Genomic DNA, 19,889 nt, shown 5'->3' with positions numbered 1-19,889 from the left:
GAAAGTTTGGTAACCAAAGTGTAGTGTAGTGTCTGGAAGGGCTTGTTTTGAACAACCTCCCAACACCCCACAGCAGCCCAGATGCCTATTAGCTCTCTGAATTACAGCAGATCTCTTAGCCTCCTGAGATCAAAGTTCGTCATTTGTGCAATGAGAGGGTTTCATTTTATTATCACAGATACTCGTTTCACCTCTAAATTTATGATCACACACTTCTGTAAACTAGGAAATATCATGTATGACTCCTTCGACAAACATTATCATAAGGCATTCCTTTCTCTAGAGCACTTTGTCTTAACCTCTTTGACCAAAAGCAGTCCAAAGTATGGCTCGTAAGTGTCTGAGGCCTGACTCAGGAAGATGAGTCTTTCTGACTCCAGGCCTGATACTCTTTCCCCTGTATCACCTAACTGATATACATGTGTACATATGTACATACATACCTACATATATACACACACATATATATATATGCATTATATATGTATTTGTGTGTGTATCTCCTCCTGATTCTCAGGTGGATACTATCACAATAATAAAGGACTTAACTTTGTTTTGTTCTTCTTCTGCCTCAAGTAAGGTAAGTGCTTCTGATAGATATGCATGCTAAAGCAGGCATCAGATGTCAGAACTACATCTGATTTCTCTTCTCTAATTCTCCCTGGTCTTAGGGCCCTGAAGGAGCACTGAATATGCTCCCTTGGGATATCAGGAAGGCACTTAGCCCAAACATTGTCCTTACTCTGGCATTACCTGGTGGCTCCCAAATAGATTTAAAGCAGAGTGGCTTCTCTAAGCCACTAAGCATTCTGCATTTTAAGAATTTCCCCGTAACTCATAACAAAATCCATCCTTTATCTAACATTACCCTCTTCTTGTCTGCCTTCAGGTCCAGTCAGTCATATTGTGACTAAGGATGCAAGCAGCATGGAGTTGCACTGCTGAGTGAAGGAAAGAACACTAGTCATTAAGTAAGAAAGACCCACATTTAAATCTTGTCACTTATTCTTTTATTTATTTATTTTTTTAAGCAATCGGGGTTAAGTAACTTGCTCAAGGTTACATGGCCAGTTATTATTTCTGAGTGTGGTGCTGAGTATCTGAACCCGGATTTGATCCAGGTCATCCCGACACTGGAGCCGATGCTCTTACTCGCTGAGCCACCTGGCCGGCCCTAAGCAATTGGGATTAAGTAACTTGCTCAAGGTTACACGGCCAGGTGTTTCTGGGTGGGTGCTAAGTGTCTGAGCCCGGGATTCGATCTCCAGGTCTTCTCAACACTGGAGCCGGTGCTCTTACTCACTGTGCTACCTGGCCGCCCCTCATTTATTCTTTCTACATGTTGATAGTAAGCAATTAAGCCACAACTTTTCTGAGCTTTGGTTTCTTTAACAGTAAAGAAAGAATATGGACATTTATAAAAGCTAGAGTGACCTAATGGGTAGAGAGCTGACTTCAGGGGAAAGAAGGCCTGGGTTCAAGTCCTACCTTGGTTAATATGTGTATAGACCCAGGAAACAAGCTTTACAGGTCTTAATAATCAAGTGTTTTATTTCAACTGGACAACGATCAGTATACTAGCAGTGGTCAGCGGTTTCTCTCCATAACCGAAGACCTCTAAGACACTTTAAATCAAGTGTGTTCCTTCTGACAGGAGCTCCCCTGAGAAGTGAAACTTGACCTTGATCGGTGAACAATGAGTGAGGAGGTGGTCTACGAAATTGTCAGCCCCTCCTGCTGAGAACCTGGCTTCATCATGAAACTCAGCAGCTTCAAGGTATCTGGTCAGGGGAAGTCATTTGCACCTGTACCTCTCTGAATATTTTCCCTGTGACCCTAGTGTCACCTTAAAATCCAATGGAGAGAGTCAAAGAGAGGAGATTTTACCAAAGGGAAAGAACCCATCCAGACTGGATACTGTCTTTTTTTTATATTGTAAACAGAAATCAGGTTTCCTGTATACATAGCATACTATACTCTAACTATATACTTTATAGAACAAGGATGACTGTAAGCCAGTGATATCACAGGGCTGGACAAAAAGTCCTTAATATAATAAGCCCTAAAGCATCTCTCTCACAGATCTTCTGGTGAATCTGCAGTGAGATCATATATGCAAAGCCCCTTGTAATTCTTCAACCTCAACAGGAATTTAAATAACTCTACATCCTACCTCAAGTCAAGGAGAGAAAGCATGCTCCAAGTGCGGGCAGAAGAACAGGCCACTAGCCTTGGTGCTGCTCAGATGTGCCCTCTAACATTGGGGAGGGCACTTCACTTCACGAAGCCTCAGATGAAGTTTCTATAGAGTGGCACCAGGTGCGATGATATCAGAAGTCAGTCAAAAAAGGATTGATTAAGTGTCTGCTATGTTCTAGACACTGGACCAAGCACTTCATAAATATGTTATTTCATCCCCATGCCAACCTTGGTAGGTAGATGCTATTATTATCTCCATTTTATATTAGTTAAAACTGAGGCAGAAAGCAGTTTAGTGACTTGCCCAGAGGCCACACAGTTAGTATCTGGGGTCACATTTGAACTCAGATCATCTTGACCCTAAGCCCAATGATCCATCTACCATAGCATCTATCTGGCTTTACATACAAATGCTTACGTTGATTAACCCAAGTTATTCTGACTATTATAAAGACCAAAATGAACCTCCAAGATCATATGAAAGAAGAAGCAGTTTGAATCCAGAAAAGAATATTGCTGTGGTATAGGAAATGAGGAGTGAATTGGTTTAGAAAAACATGGAAAGACTTGGACTTATGAAGGAAGATGCTCTCTGACTCAAGAGAAAACACAAATACACCCATATGTATATATACCAATATGTATATATAAAAACATGCATATATACATACGTGTATATACACACATGCTTAATTGTAGCCTTTGTTGGGGGGAGGAGAAAATAAATTTAAAATTGCACAGCAGAGAACAAAAAATACTGACAAGGAAGCCAAGAAAAGCTGGGCAACTTTGACAACAATGTGAGCATTGTTATGCACATTTTCTTGAAATGGAAATTTACTGTTTGATATTGAATCCTCTCTTATAGTCTTCTCTGTACACAACAAGGATTTTTAATTTTCTCATTCTATATTTAAGTGAATACTTAAAAACAAACAAAGAAATGAGCATAAATGCCCAGCTCTTCATAATCCGCTCTCTGGTATCCCAGACCTCTAAGAATCCTTAAGTCTTTCCACCTTGAATTCTCCGCTAATTTTGCTAACACCCAAATCCCCAAAATTCTTTAGCAGAACTAATTCTGCAGTCTCAAGGATCTTTTGACAATTGGCAGCCAGTGCTGGTTGACAGATTGCACCCCATAAATAAAAAAAAATAAATAAACACAGATTTCTCCTTGAAAGCAAGTGTGCAGATTTACTCAACACACAGCACTAAAAATACGTGGAATTATTTGGGGGAATTTTATATCAATCCAGATTTGCCAATGCCAGTTAATTTCTTTGCATGGACTACTTTAACTATGATAAAAAGAAAATGTTGAACCAAGTCCCTCCTCACTAGAGATCTGATAGCAGAGGTTGCAATGTCCAGCATGTTCTAGGGAGAGTCTTTCATGTGTATAGTTTGAACTGAGGTCCCCTCTAAATTCAAGATTCTGGGATTCTAGGACTCCAATCTATGGTGCTCTTCCAAATGCACCAGAAGTCTCAGGAAGAATTGCTTTCCTGGAGCTAAATGAGGGCAAAATCATGTCAATTACCTCTAAAGCAGCAGGACTTGATGGAGAGACCCTGAAGCTAAATTCAGAATCAGACTCCACAGTCCGGTCGTTTCTAAATCCTTCACATTCATTCTTTTTTCTTCCATATAGATGGGAGCATACCTCTGAGTTCAAATGACAACCTTCTGTTATGCTCTATACACAGTCTTGGTTTCTTGTTGACTTTCGCAACCCCCACTATCATGCCCTTCTAGATGACTCCTGGGACAAACAAAAAACCAAAACAAAACAAATATTAAAGATGAGCCCTCGTGCTTTTGGCCCAGCAAAGTCCAGCTTTTACCATCGTTTCTTCCCAGTCAGTTATTCCCAAAGGTCCTATGCATTCTATTCTCAGAGCAAAAACAACAAAAATAAACAAACAACGATAACAAAACAACAACAGAATTTGTGTTCCACATTCTCTCTCCAAAATTCAGCTTGGCCACAGGAGTCATTCTGATTAATTTTTGTTTGTGTTGCTTTTGAGGAGATATGACATCCTCAGCTCCTTCCTGCTCATCCTGTCTCAAGATCAGTCCCTTTGTAATGTTCACAACTTGTCTGTTCTTTGAATGTCAACATCTGGCAACCTTGTTCCTAACACAAGGCACTCCATCTCACTTCACTGATTTTTAATGGCTGTCCACCATGACTGGAATGTTCTGCCTCCTCATAACTGCTGCCTGGTTTCCCTGATTGCCTTCAAGTCTCATCTACTTTCCCACTTCCCACAACTGTTCTTTGTTCACCCTCAATCTTCCTTACTCTTTGAGATCTCTTCTTGTATATATTTTGTTTGTACACATTATCATTTGCATGTTTTTCCCCATTAAACTGTGAGTTTTCCAAGCACTCAAAAGCTCATTCAACACTAGTTAGGTGGTGAACTTGAGTAGGAAAAGGGTTCAATTTGTAGTCAGAGGTTGCTGTTAAGGTGTTTTTCAATTTTGTCCAACTTCTTCACCCCATTTGGGATTTTCTTGGCAAGATACTAGCGTGGTTAGCATTTGATTTTTTTTTCTTTTCTTGCTCATTTTATAGATGAGGAAACTGAGGCAAATGTGGTTAAGTGACTGGCTCAAGGTCACATAGCTATTAAATCTATGAGATTGGATTTGAACTCATGAAGCTGAGTCTTCTGGACTCCAGGCCTAGCATTCTCTCTTCTGAATTACTGAGCTTCTCATTTGAGTCCAAGGATTTGGACTCAACCTTGTATCCTGACAATTGCAGCTCATATGACCTTGAGCAAAATGGATAACCACTTTTTTGGGTCTCAATCTTATTTTTTTAATGTGAAATAAGAAGGTTGGATGAGGTGGCTTCAGGTATCTTGTAGCTCAAAATATATGATTTTCACCCTTATTTCTAATTGCCTAAATGAAAGGTACATGGAATCCTGAAAAATCTACTATTAACCTTCTACTATAGAAATTACCCCCAGAACAGTCTAGATATTTCAAAAGCAACCATAAGCACAGACTTTCCAGGAGAGCTCAGGCAGTATGGAGAGGAAAGCCCAATAACTATTTAAGGCTTTGCCACATTGCCACGTTATTGGGCAATGAGTATATGATCATTATTTTGGAATTGCCATAGTGCTATAATGTTCTCAGAATGAGAGGCTTTGTACCCTGGTGACTAGTTCATAGTACATAGAATCAGAAGCAATCAGCCACATGTGCTATCAGCTCTGTGAACCCTACTAAGTCTCTTCCTCCTTCTCAGCCTTAGCTCCCCCAGGCATAAAAAAGAGCCTAGTGAGATGATGTATATGGTGCTTTCCAATGGAAAGAATACTGTCTCTGCAGTCTAAAGGAAATCCTGAGTTCAAACCCTGCCTCTTGCATCACATGTATAACCTAGTAGAAATTGCTTCTCCTTTCTGACCTCAGTTTCCTTATATGTAAAATGAAGGAACTGGGTTCCATTGTTGGTAAAGCTTCTCTAAGTTCTAAGCTATGATCTTATGATAATCCTATGGTAATTCCTACCTCACAGCATGTCTATGAGGATCAAGTCGGGAAAGACACAGACAGTATTGTGGAAAGCTTCTGCTGCTCCGTAAATGATTGGCATTGCTCTTATGAGGGTTACTTTAAATGGCCCATTATTGTGGAGGGGGAAAGGGATTGGTTCAGCTCTTATCTTCTCAGGCCAGGTTCAGGTCATCCCCTCTAGAATCAGATAGCTAAAATCAGGGTTACAGACAATGAAAACTTGTTTTAAAAATATTTGAAAATAGCCCAGAAAGGAACAAAAACACAATTAAAAAGCTGTGGTACAAGCATCAAAGACATCCTAATATGAAAAGAGGATTAGGAAGACAATAGAACATCAACACACAAATGTGTAGATAAAGGAATATGCACTAGAAAAGATGCTTTTGAATATCAGGATTTTTTCTTCTTTCTAGTCAGTGGATAAGCACAGATGTGATTGATGAGATTAGAAAGAACTGCAGGGTATTTAAAAACCAAATACATGTAAGGATCTATTCTGCTGCCTTTACAAAGACAACCAGGTCGTAACAGAACAACTGGACCTAGGGGGTAATTTAGAATAACCCGATGCAGATAACTGTTACTCTCCATGACTCCTAAACAAGGCTTTGGCAAATACATACCAAGATAACTTCTCGCAGAAGGAAATAAGTCTGGTGCTTCCTCATTCCCTGGGCAGAGAACTGAGAATCTTGAAGTTTCCTTGGGAATCTAGGAGCATACATGGACCACCATTAAAAACTTGGCTCTAAAGCTGATTTTTTGTCTCTCACTACACATTGAAAGCATGTACTTTAACAAGGAAAGAGTAAAACTTCATCCTAACAAAAATAAATGCTACTTGCCTAGAGTTAACCAAGAATCATCGTACATTTAGTAGTAATTATAATAATAAAAACAATTAATGATTTAAATGTCTCATAGTATTAACTAAGGAGTCTCATGAATATAAGCAAATATTCAGTTGTAATCATTAAGGAGATATACAGAGAATGGTGTCATTTATACTGTATCTTTAAGAATTGAAGGAGTTTCAGAGGAATCAAGGGACACTGGGTTAGCCTAAATTGATGTTATTGCTGATATTCATAAGCTGAAATGCCTGGTCAGGTCTCTTGGGGGAAAAGGCTGGCTGCTCCTTTCCAAATGGGTGGCCACTCAAGACGCATAGCTTCATGCCTTGATTGAAACCCCCCATTGTGCTGCAATGCTCTATTCAAAAATACACATAGAGAAAGCAAGTATTTCCACCAGCAGAGCCCAATTACCCTTTTCAAATGCCACAGGACCCACAGAATCGTTTGAATCTGACATTGTGTCCCGTCTTTTTATTAAAGGGGATATTCTAGACAGCCTTCTCATATGTACTATAGGTTAGGTGTTGTCAATCCAATTGGGAAATGGTTTAGCTTTTTGATCATTGTTATCATTGAGAAGGTATCCCATGTCCTTGCCATCCAATGTACTCTTAGGAATTAGGAGAGATCACATTACTGGCCTAGTCTTGCAAAGCAATTCTGTCCAGCAGATCGGTGGAACACTTTTAACTCTAGCCCTAGATCCAACCCAGTCCAAAGTAATCCAACAATAACTTATTAAGTGCTTAATGTATTCAAAGCAGTTTTCTAGATGTTAGCAATTCAAAAATAAAGTGAAAAATACTTCCTGTACTCAAGAAGCCTATATTCAAATGTAGTAGATTTACCATTGACACTGAGTTAGTAATTAGCTATATTATGTGATTGGGCGAGCATTTAGAAACCTTCTTCTACTCCCTTCATTTTGGATTTATTGAACAATGAACAAACCTATTCTTATGAATCTTTGATTATTGGACTCCATCTTTCTTTTTTAAAGGAATTTGCCATAATTTTATTTTGAGCCATGATCTAGAAATCTAAAACCCATTCTTAAATACCATTTTTATATTCTCAAACATAAAACAGTTATGTAAACATAAAGCAACGGCAAGAATAATACATTAATTCCAATCTTCCCATAAACTTGGGGCCCATTCACTCACCAGTGTACATGATATATGTGTGAGAGACTAGACACATGCTTACAGAAACCAAAACATAGAAATGATAGCATCACTAATGCTCAGGCTTCAGCTGAAAGCTTTCATTATTATCCATCACTTCAAGAATAATTTGTCCCCAGGAAAATGCTTCTCTCTCTCACGCCCCTTTTTGTTCTTCATTGTCTGATCTATTGGAATGAAGAAAATATGCAGGGAGTATTAGTACCTCCGGTGTGAAGACTTGGTGAGCCCTTTATAGGTCTCTTCATTCAACTTCATCCACCTCTCACTCAAAACTCATTCGAGGCTCCAAGAATCTGTAGTGGTCAAACCCTGGTAAAACCTTCTCTTCAGAGAGGCTAAAAACTAGGTAGAAAGTAACCAACAGGCCTCAAACCAGTTGATGAGTTGGGATTTCTACATATAAAGACTTTTTCCTGTGGAAAGGACAGAAGAAAACAGTTTCTTCTAATGGCCATGAAGGGGGGTGATGCAGGCACTGTGGAGTACTTAGAATTTTGTCAAACATCAAAGACCACATGGTAATCCACTGCATCTTGGGCCACCAGCCATCATCCTGACTTTCCCTGGACTTTGATGATCCTGGAAGAGAGAGTGAGGCTGAGGACTATATGCCTCACTTAAATCCAATTCAGGCAAGAGGAAGGAAATCACCCCACGATGTCATTGATTCTCTTTGAAAAAAAGACAAACTATGATGACCTACTAAAAAAAAAATATCGGGTCCTTCTCTCTAAATAATGAGGCAGTGCCAAGCACTTTTAATGCATATTCAATGTTAAACGGGTGCTACACTCTGTGGATGATGAGCAGTTCCCTTTCGGCAGGAGCTGCCAAACTCCTCAATTTGCTCTCTGGACTCTTTGCAGCTTATCATCTTCAAATTCTTCTCTAGTAAAACTGTTGCAATGGGTGTCTTATTATTTTATTTTTTAATTCTAAATTTGAAGACAAAAATGTTGATTTCCATAAATATCATAGAACATGAAAAAAAGAATTTATATCAAATAGTAAATCTCCATTTCATACCACTTGTAGTCTATCTGTTCATGCATACATATACAAAAACACACATGAATATATATATGTATGCACATACACTCATAATTACAACACTTTCTTTACTTATTTGTGCTTCTTTCTGAATTTCTTATTTTTTTGAATAATTATAATACTCAACTTTCCTCCATACTGTTACTCAATTACGTGAGAAAAAGGAAATGGCCACGCACCCCAGGATCTTTACCAAGAAAATCCAAAATGGCGTGATAAAGAGAATGCTAGATTTATCACATATGAAATAGTGATTTATCACTAAAAACAGCAACATTTGCTCATCTATATCATTCCTGGTCTCATGTCCATTCATTGACCTTTAGATTATTAGCTATTTTTGTTCCTAACTGTGTATTCAATGTTCTTGTTTTTCCCTTTCAGAAAAAAGTGAATTTCATCTGATGTCTATCCTACCAGTTCTTCATTCATGGTTTTTATATTATTCTTCTCTCAAATTCCAATCATGAGACAGTCAATGTTTACTTCTTCTTCATTTCTATACTACTTAACTATGACTTTTATACTGCCCTTTCCTTTCTCTTTCCTATTGTCATAGAAGTGTGGGTGTGTATGTGTGTGTGTGTGTTCTGTGTTATATTATTCTACCATAAGGAATGAAAAAAATGATAAAATAATTTCAGAATATATATTTACAATTTTTACTCATGTATGTATAGAGGATAAGCAGCCATCTTTGCAAGAAGTCAGTGAAAGGATACTTAAACAGAAGACACATACATCTTAACCAACTGCTTTCTTTCTTGCTTTTTAAATTTCTGTATCACTTGTATTCAAGTGAACATCATTCAAAAACATGGATTTTGTGCTTATGTGATCTTCAGTTGATTCCCCAAGATTTCATAAATCAAATATTTTTTTAATTTCCTTGTGGCAAGAATTATTTGAAATATTTTAACTTTATCACACATGATTTTCCTTAACAAAAAATAGGAAAACTTAAATAGAAATTTCTCATTAAGAAAAGGCAACCCCCCCAATCTCTGCCCTCCACTAAAAAAAATCAGTATTTTCAATTAAAAAAATAAATTTGGACTTACTTCTCACCAACTGTATGCAGTGCAAGCCAATGCACATTTACTTAAACTAAGAGGAAATAAACAGAAACTCTTATGAAGATAAGTACAGGACAATGGAGAAAAAAATTAAGATTGGTCTACTCAATAGAAATCTTTAAGAAGCAACTCTGTTACACAAACACAAACACACAGAGATAGATATACATTGCTAAGGGAGTGCAAATGACTCTTTTATGAGTATCCCATAAACACTATTCCCCTTCCCAATTAGCCCTTGGAACTCTACACCTGCTTTATTTGACAGTGATATTGATCTTGTTCCTGATTAATTTCATATCGGCATTACACCTGCATCTTCCTAAAGATTATATTTATTACAGCAACTGAAATGCATAATTTGATAGGAAACATAAACAGAGTAAATAATTAGCTGATTTACAACCTGCCTTAGCATAACATCTTTAATTATTAAAATAATTAGTGAGATTGAAGTCAAGATAAAACCTCTGTTAGCTCAATTGGAGCTTGTCCTTGAAGCTACTTTCTGACCCAATTTAACATATTACCTGCTGAAATATTCATAAGAAGAGAGAAAAATCTGGATGAGAATGTCAGGGGATGTTTATTCTTCACTCTCAACTTTTTATTTTCCTTTTCCTTTCTCCTCTCTACACTCCCCCCCCACAACCAGGTAAAATGTTTTTGGATGATATTGATACAGATATTTTCAGTTGATCTCCCAGGTAACTTAGTATTATATTTAATCATTCCTTAGTGAAAATAAGAAATTTCTATATAATCCCTTGTTAGCTGATTTTTTTTTACATACCATTTAGAATCATAGCATTAAAACTAGAAGGAAGGAAAAGGGCCTTAAAATCCACCATATCATTTTACATTTTTTTAGTGATTAAGTGTTACATTTTATTTTTAATTGTTTTTATAGGTAAAATTATTTTTAACATTCATTTAAAAACAAGTTTTGAGTTCCAAATTCTTCCTCCTCTTCCAACTCCTTAAGGGAGGAAGTAATTTGATACAGAGTATATATGTGAATTAAACAAAATAATATTTTCAGGTTAGCCATGTTCTAAAAGAAAACACAGACCAAAAATCAGGAAGCGGACAAAAGTATGTGTCATTTTACATTCAGATTCAATCAGTTCTTTTTCTGGAGGTGGACAGCATTTTTCCTCATAAGTCCCTTGAAATGACCTTAGATAATTGCATTGCTCAAAATCGGTAAGTCACTCACAGCTGACCATAGTACACTGCTGCCACTTGTACCCTGTGCTCAGCTTCCTTTGCTTCAATTCATGTTTTTCCAGGCGTTTTCTCCAAGCATGCTCCTCATCATTTCTTTGTTTTCCTTTGGAGAGAGTAAGGCAGGGCAATTGGGTTTATGTGACTTCCCCAAGGTCACGTGGCTAGTAAGGGTTAAGTGTCTGAGATGGGATTTGAACTGAGGTCCTCCTGACTCCAGGTCCACCTCGCCACCCCTCATCATTTCTTATTGTGCAATATCATTTCACCACAATCATATATCACAACTTGTTCGTCCATTGCTCAATTGATGGACATCTCTTCAATTCCTAATTCTTTGCCACCACAAAAAGAAGTCACTCACACACACAGATCACATATGGATCATTTTCATTTTTTAAAAAATCACTTTGGAATACAGACTTAGTAGTGGGATCAAAGGGTATGCAGATGAAAAGCCTTCTGGGTATAGTTCCAAATTGATCTCCAGAATGATTATATCAATTAATAATACACCCATCATTGAATTAGTCTCCCGGTTTTCCCACATTCACTCCAACATTTGTTATTTTTTTTGACATATTACCCAATCTGAGAGGAGTGAGATGGTACCTAAGAGTAGTTTTTCTTTACATTGTGTTAAAAGTAGATTAGAATTTTTTTCATATTATAAGAGATAGCATTGATTTCTCCTGAAAACTGCCTTTTCATATCCTTTTGACCACTTATTAATTGGGAATGATATGTATTCTTCTAGATTTTACACAATTATCTATATATTTGAGAAATGACGATTTTATCAGAAAAAATAGTATAAAATTTTCCCATATATCCAAATTTCCTTCTAACCTTGACTGTATTTATTTTGTTTTTATGAAAACTGTTTAATTTTATATATTCAAAATCATTTGTTTTTCATCTTTCAATGTTCTGGTTAGTCATAAACTCTTTGCTCATCCACAGATCTAACAGGGAAAATTTCCCATGTTGTCCTAATTTGCTTGTGATATCACCCTCTATGTCTGAATCATGTACCCATTTTATCCTTATCTTGTTATATGGTGTGAACTCTCTTATACCTAGTTGATGCCTAAGTGCTTTCCAGTTTTGCAAGAAATATGTCAAATAATGAAATCTTTTCGCAAAAACTTGAAATTTTAAATTTATCAAATATTAGATTATTGTGGTCATTTAATATTGTGTTTTTTATACATAATTATTCTACTGATCTACTGCCCAATTACTTATCCAGTATAAGATAGTCTTCCTGACTACCCTAATTTTAATATAATTAGAAACTGGTACTTCCAGGTATATACATACATACATACACACACACACAATATAACAAATGCCCAAGAGTATATATGCATATACATATGTGTGTGTGTTTGTGTGTGTGTATATATATGTAAACTTGGCCTTTTGTTTTTTCAGATGAATTTTGCTATTTTTCCAGTCTTATAAAATAAATTTTAGGTAGTTTGAATGATATGGTGTAGCGGCAAGCACCCCAAGCACATCCTCAGTGTTTGCCGCCACCACAGGTTCTTGGATCTGCTTTGATAAAGGAAAGCAACTCAAAATGGGTTAACAAGCTTACTTTAATCAGTCACACATATATCGTTTACCTTGTTCAGGGGAAAAAGGTCAGCACCCTAAACTTCAGAATGTACAGGCAGAATTATCAAGACAGAAACAGATCAAGTAGACAGATTTCCGAACTGTCCAACCATCCATACCCAGTCAACATCTGGGTTTCCACATCTGGGTTTTTCAAAGCTGGGGGACTCTCAACAACGGCTTCCCAGAATTCAGATCAAATCACAGAACACTTCTCAAAGTGAGTCCCCAAAACAAAGCTACACATCAGGGCTTATATAGCCTTCTCCTGGCTCAGAGAATGTAACAACCTTATTGACTCACTGGCTAATCAAGAAGTATCTACTGAAAAACAAGCCTCCCACCCCAGGTTTCAGGTGCACTTTAGCCTAGGGGCAGGGAAGATCTTCCAAATTTGCATTCCCATTACATATGGTAATGACTAAGTTAATTAATTTAGGAAGAATTAACATTTTATTACATTTAATCAGTATATCCATTAGCAATGAATATTTCTATAAGTATTTAGATCTGTCTGTATTTGCTTGAAATTGTGATCATATAGTTCCTGTGTGGTCTTTGCAGATAGATTCCCTTGTGTTTTATATAGTCTATTGTTATTTTAAATGGGATTTCTTTTTCTATCTTTTAATACTGGAATGTATCTTTGTGTATGTGAGTCTATGTGTATATATTTATGAATATGTAAATACCATATTTCACCATGTTGCATTTTTATGTCAATTATTTTACAAAAAAAAAGTGGTGTGAGACCATTATATCAAGCTTTAAAAATATTTCCACTGGTATTACTTAAATATCACTTATTATTAAACTGCATCACTAGGAGAAGAATGCACAGTTTAGCTAGTGGGGAAAGATGCAAGTCTTACCATAACACCTGACTTATTCATGGCAGCTTCCCCTGCCTGCCCAGGCCCTTGCTCCTACAACTCTTCTTTAAGTTAATGAGAATATAATTAAGTTCTGTAGTGGTCTAAACAAACCATGCAAGTCAACTTTCAGAAACATACTGACAATGAATGTGTTGAGTATCCTAGACTTGCTGTTCAAAATGTGTGAGAGACAAGTGTGTACTGGTAAATATATTGCTACTCTGTTTACCTATTAAGTAACATAAACAGAGTTATACCATGCATTGATTACATGATGAAAGGTTATAGACCAATTTCTGGACTTAAAAAAAAAACAGGGTGCAACAATCACGCAGTGAAATACAGTATATATGTATATATGTGTGTATATGTGTATATATATATGTAATAGGTGTACATATATATGCAGATGGTTTATGCATGCTTATTTAATATCCTACAACTTTGCTCAAGTTTTAAATTATTTCACCTAGTTTTTTTTCTTTCCTAATTGTCTCTTCTAGTTATTTAATTTTTTTTTTACTTATTGCCATAACTCATATATGTAGTGCAATATTAAATGATACTAATGATAACGGGCATACTTGCTTTACCCCTGATCTTACTGTCAAGGCTTCTAGCTTAACTCCTTTATAGAGAAGATTTGTTGATGGTTTTAAATATCATTTTTAAAGAAATATCCATATATTTAGATGCTTTATAGTGTTTTAAATATGAATGAGTATTGTATTTCATCAAAAGCTTTTTTTTCCCCTGCATCTATTGATGTAATCTTATGAATTCTTTTGGTTTGTTACTGATATGGTTAAATTTGGTGATAATTTTTTTCTATATTCAACCAGCTCTCCAGTCCTAGTATAAATCTCACCTTGTCATAGTGTATAATCTTTGTTATATACAGCTATATTCGTTTCACTAGCATTTTATATTATTGATATTTTTTGCATCAATATTCATTAGGGAAATTGATGTATAGTCTTCTTTCTTTTTGCTTACCCTGGATGTATCAGCAAAATATTTATACCACAAAAGTAACTTGATATAATTCCTACCTTGCCTATTTTTTCTAAATGCTTTATGCAGATTTGGGATTAATTGCTATTCAAATTAACTTGTGAATTCATCTAGTTCTGGGAATTTTTTTCTTAGAGAGCTTATTGATGGCTTGTTCAATTTCCCCCCTAAGATGGGGTTATTTAATTATAATATTTTCTCTTGCATTAATCGGAGTAATTTATCTTTTTGTAAATTTTCATCCATTTCACTTAGACTATCAGTTTTTATGGCATAATATTGGGCAAAATATCTCCTAATAATTGCTTTTAGCAAAATCTTCCTGGGTGGTAAATTAATACTTTTCCTTTTTGATACTGGTACGTTTGTTTTCTTCTATTCTTTTTTTAATAAAATTTAACAATAACTTGTCTGTGTTCATTTTCATAAAACCAACTCCTAGTTTTATTAATTAGTTAACTTTTTCTTTTAATTTTATTAATCTCTTTTGATTTTCAGAATTTCTTATTTGGTGGTTAATGAGGAGCTTTAAATCTTTTTTTGTGTTTTTTTTTAATTTGTATGCCAAATTAATTGCCATGCTTTTTCTCAGTTTTGTTGATATAGCCATTTGAAATATAAAATTTCCCCTAAGTACTATTTTGGCTTCATCCTATAAATGTTGGTATGTTTTCTCATCACTTTCATTCTCTTTAATGAAATAATGTCTTATTTCTATGATCCTGAAATGGAAAGCTCACTCTCCCAAGCTTCACCGTGTGTGTGTGTGTGTGTGTGTGTGTGTGTGTGTGTGTGTGTGTGTGTACTCTTTTCAGAGTTAGTTCTGCATATCTCTAAGTTTTCAGTACTACTCAGGTGCGATAGTCTGAGGAGAAGCATGGTAACTGCTCTCCTGGCCTGGGCTCTGTGTATTCTCCAGGAAGGGACTTGGTTTCTTTATAGCTACAAGTGATAGAGCTCATGGTGACCCTGGAGCTGTGACCTTGACCTCCTATAGGTGCAAGTCCTACTCTTCCTTTTTGGCCTTGAAACTTTGACCAAGGCCTTTGCTGCCTGTGAGTGATCCCAAGTGCCCCTCTCCACTTTGAACCTGTGAGGAGGTCCTTGCTCCCCTGCAGTGCAATCCCAAGTATGCTAGTTCCCCTTTTTGCCCTGGAAATTTATCCAGGAACTATGTATAGACAATGTAGCAGGGCCCTGAGTCTAGCACTGGCAAAGGGTTGCGTGTAATCTCTTTCTCCTTAGTTGTCTGACCCCTTTACTATCTGTGGTTGAAAGCTCCCAAAGCTGTATCTTTCACTCTTGAAATTCCTTTCAAGGTCCACTGCTGGCATTGCCTTCCAAGTGCTTCAGATCTGACTACCACCCTCCAAAAACAAACTATTCCTGGAACCTTTCAAGATATGTTGGTCTAGAAAAATGTTTCACCTAGACCAGATTCCTGCAATTATTTGGCCTACCACTCTCATTTCAAAAAACAAATAAAAAACACTCAGTGTTCCCCTGGAAATCTACTTTCTTTAACACTTTAATGGATTTTTTGAAATTTGTGTCATTTAGGAGTGGTTAGGTGGCAGAGTGAATAGAGCACCAGCCCTGGAGTCAGGAGGACCTGAGACACTTTACACACCCTCAGACACTTAACACACACACACACACACACACACACACACACACACAAAACACTAGCTGTGTGACCTTGGGCAAGTCACTTGACCCTGATTGCCCTACCTTCCCCCCAAAAAAAGCAAAAAAAAAAAAAAAGAAATGTGTGTCATTTAAAAAATATAAAAAATACATGTTTTAAAAATGACACATCTTAAATTTAATAATTATAAATTTGTGGGTTGTTCCCTGCATTGAAATTTTAATGATGCAATATTTCATCATGTAGGCATATACTTTCATATTGTTAACAAGTCATTACATCACAACATAAGAAAATAGTGTGTTCTTTTCTATTCCAATTCAATTCCCTCCAAATGCCTATAATATCTAGATTATCTAAAATTCTTTTCACTTACTTAACTTCTTTCTTATTTTTTGTTAGATTTTCAAATTCTGAGAAGGGAAAATTAAATCCCCTTACTATTGCAGTACTACTATTTATCTCCACCAACAATTTATTTAACTTTTAAAAATTTATATGCTATAGTATTTGGTGCATGCAGATTCAATATTGTTATTGCATCTTTGTCTCTAGTAGCTTTTATCAAAATGTAGTTACCTTGTTTATCTCATTTAATAAAATTATTTTAGCCATAACTTTAAGATCATAATTGCTGCCTATGTCTTTTTTACATCAGATGAAGCATAATAAATTCTACTCTAACCCTTTATTTTAACTCTGTATGTATCTCTTATTTTAAAATGTTTCTTGTAAAGAATATGTTGTTAGGTTATGATTTTTAATCTATCCTGCTATATTTTTATATTTTATGGATGAGTTCAAACTATTCACATTCAAAGTTAAAATTATACTTGGTGAATTTCCCTCCATCTTATTTTACACACTATTTTCCTTCTCAGCCTGTCTTTTTACCCTGTCAATATAAATTTATCTTCTCCTCTTACCCTAATTTCTTATAATACACACCTCTCTAAAAATCCCTCCCTGATTTTCTCCCCCACCTTCCTAATATTAATATACACACCCTTATAAAAGTTGCTCCCTGACCCTGTACCCCAGTTTTGTGACCTTTTTATAAGTTCAGAAGATTTCTAAACCAATCCAGATGTATATGTTTCCCCTTCACCACAGAAGAGAGTAAGTTTCCAACATTACCAGTCCTCCACACTTACTTGCTTGTTCTATAATAGTTTTTCCTTTCATGACACTATTTGTAAGAAAATAGATACTTTTTATCTTTTCCTACCCAATTTTTTTTATAATCACCTTATCAAACACAACACAGCTCCAAGCTTTCTGTCAAAATATCTTAGAAATGATGACAGTTTAAAAGAATATTGATAACATTTCTATTTATCATAAGAAGGAGTTTGACTTTAATGACTATTTTTTTTTAATGAGTGTAAAGTTTTCCTTATATTTCTTCTTGGCGTTTTATATCCAATTTTCCATTAAGTTATGGTCTTTTTGTAACAAATAACTGAAAATCTTTCAGTTTGTCAAGTGTCCTTTTCTTCCTTTCGGGAATATACTCAATTTTAGTGGGCAAATTATTCTTGGATGCAATTCCAGATCCTTTCCTTTCAAATTATAATTTGCATATCCCTACTTTCATGGTAGCCTAGACCCAGGATCAGCTCCACGGATTTCTTTCTGCACTCTTGCAGATTACAACTCATATGTACATTCTCATCCAATCTAATTCTTATCCATGATTTTTTTTCTCACTAATTTTCCATGAGCATCTACTGTGTTTCCGCAATAATAAGACACTGTCTTATTATTTTTTTTGGACAGAAAAACACCAGAGGGCTTATTTTCAGGAGAGGGCTGATTTTAATGAACATTGACAGCAATTTTAATAAACAGGTAAATGTGAACAAAAAAATGTACCTTTATTCAATAAGCAAATCACTGGGGAAGAACAGGATGACGCTCACTGCTGCAGCTCTGATTGGATGCAGCTCGGAGGGCGGCGTGCGTTTCACGCGGGGGGGGGGGACGGTGCATACAGAGGGTACTGTAATGTAGCGTGTAGCGCAGGGGATCACCTTCACTACAGTAGCAATCTCAATAGGGCTTATTTTAGAGGAATCTTCCACAGTAAGGGGAGGGCTTATTTTCGGGATAGGTCTTACTATCGGGGAAACACGGTATTCAATGTATTAGAGACATTGTTCTGTTTTATTTAATGGCATATAACTCTGTATCACCCAAAGCCTCTTTATTCATTATTCATCTAACTGTGTGACTAGCACATCTCCATAAAGTTTGATACATCAAAGTTACAGAGAGGAAAATATAGTCTTGATATAAGAAAATTGAGTCCAGAGAATTAGATTTAAAAAAAAAAGTGTATTAGGCTACATTAGTAGCAGCTCATTCTCTTTCACTGGAAGTCTTCAAGAAGGGGCTATACAAGGTTTTTCTACACAAGGTTTCTTTGGTATTGGTATTCAGGTATTGGTTAGACTGGTTAAGTTTCTCTGCATATAACACTTTTCACATCCTACTTTCTTTTTGCTCTAGCATTTAATAACAGCTTTTCTATGATTCTTTTAATTCGGCACATTCGATCCACTCATCCCTCAATAGTTATTCACATTTTAATCATTCAATTGTGATTCCATTTGCAGTTCCTACTTATTTTTACCTGTTGAGAGTAATAAATTTCTCAAAGTTTATGGAAATATCAAATAAATTAAAGCTATTCGTCTTTGTTGTTAACTTAACTCAGATAACTTTAAAGTAATTTAAGCAGACAAACACCTAGTACACATATGCCTGCAAAGGAGTTTGGAAGAAATTGATGTATGAAAGAGGAAGTGTGTGGCTGTTCTCTTTCATCTTCCCCTAGTAGATGATAAGTTCTCTGAAGGAATGGGTGGTCTAACGCTTTTATTTGTATTCCCTGCATCATACATAGTGTCTGGTACATAATGGATGTTTGATCATTTGTTAATTGGTGAGTGGTTGATCATTTGAATTGGATAAAGCATGGTTTTCATACATGTTGGCTACCAGTTTCTGTCTGTATAATGAAACCTGAAATCTTTGTTCCATTTCTTAAGCAGTTTTATTTATTTGGTCCCTTAGTCCATCTTTATATTCCATTACTATCACATTCCACCCCCCCAGGATCCTTGGCCTTACAATCTCAATCTAAATGGCCATGGATCCTGGAACAAATAGAGGCACTATGCTTTGTACTCCTTGCCGACTACACCATAATGTAATGTAATGTCAAGGAAAGGCAACTTCCCAAGGTTCAAAATACCAGCATAGGTGCTCTCCATTTTATTCAGTGACAAAGAAAGAACAGAGAAGATCAAAATATGACATCATTCAAAATACAGCATTTACTAAGTGTGATTCAATAATCTCCAGGTACTACCCCACCCCAGGACCTTCCATTCATTCAATCAATTACAAAGTCCCTGTTCTAAATACTACTCCACCCCTAGGCTGTGCCTTCATTTAGTCCATCACAAAGCCCCTCTTCTCAAATGGAGATTAATTTCCAACCATAAGTAAAGTACATTCATTTGTTCAATCATAGAACACAAAAAGGTCAAAAGTTCCCCACCCCTGGATCGTAA

Source organism: Petaurus breviceps, unplaced genomic scaffold (genome assembly GCF_028583685.1).
Source record: "Petaurus breviceps papuanus isolate PSGF00001 unplaced genomic scaffold, PetGlider_PUasm1.0 208, whole genome shotgun sequence".
Classification (NCBI taxonomy): Eukaryota; Metazoa; Chordata; class Mammalia; order Diprotodontia; family Petauridae; genus Petaurus; species Petaurus breviceps.
This window is presented reverse-complemented; position numbering follows the sequence as displayed.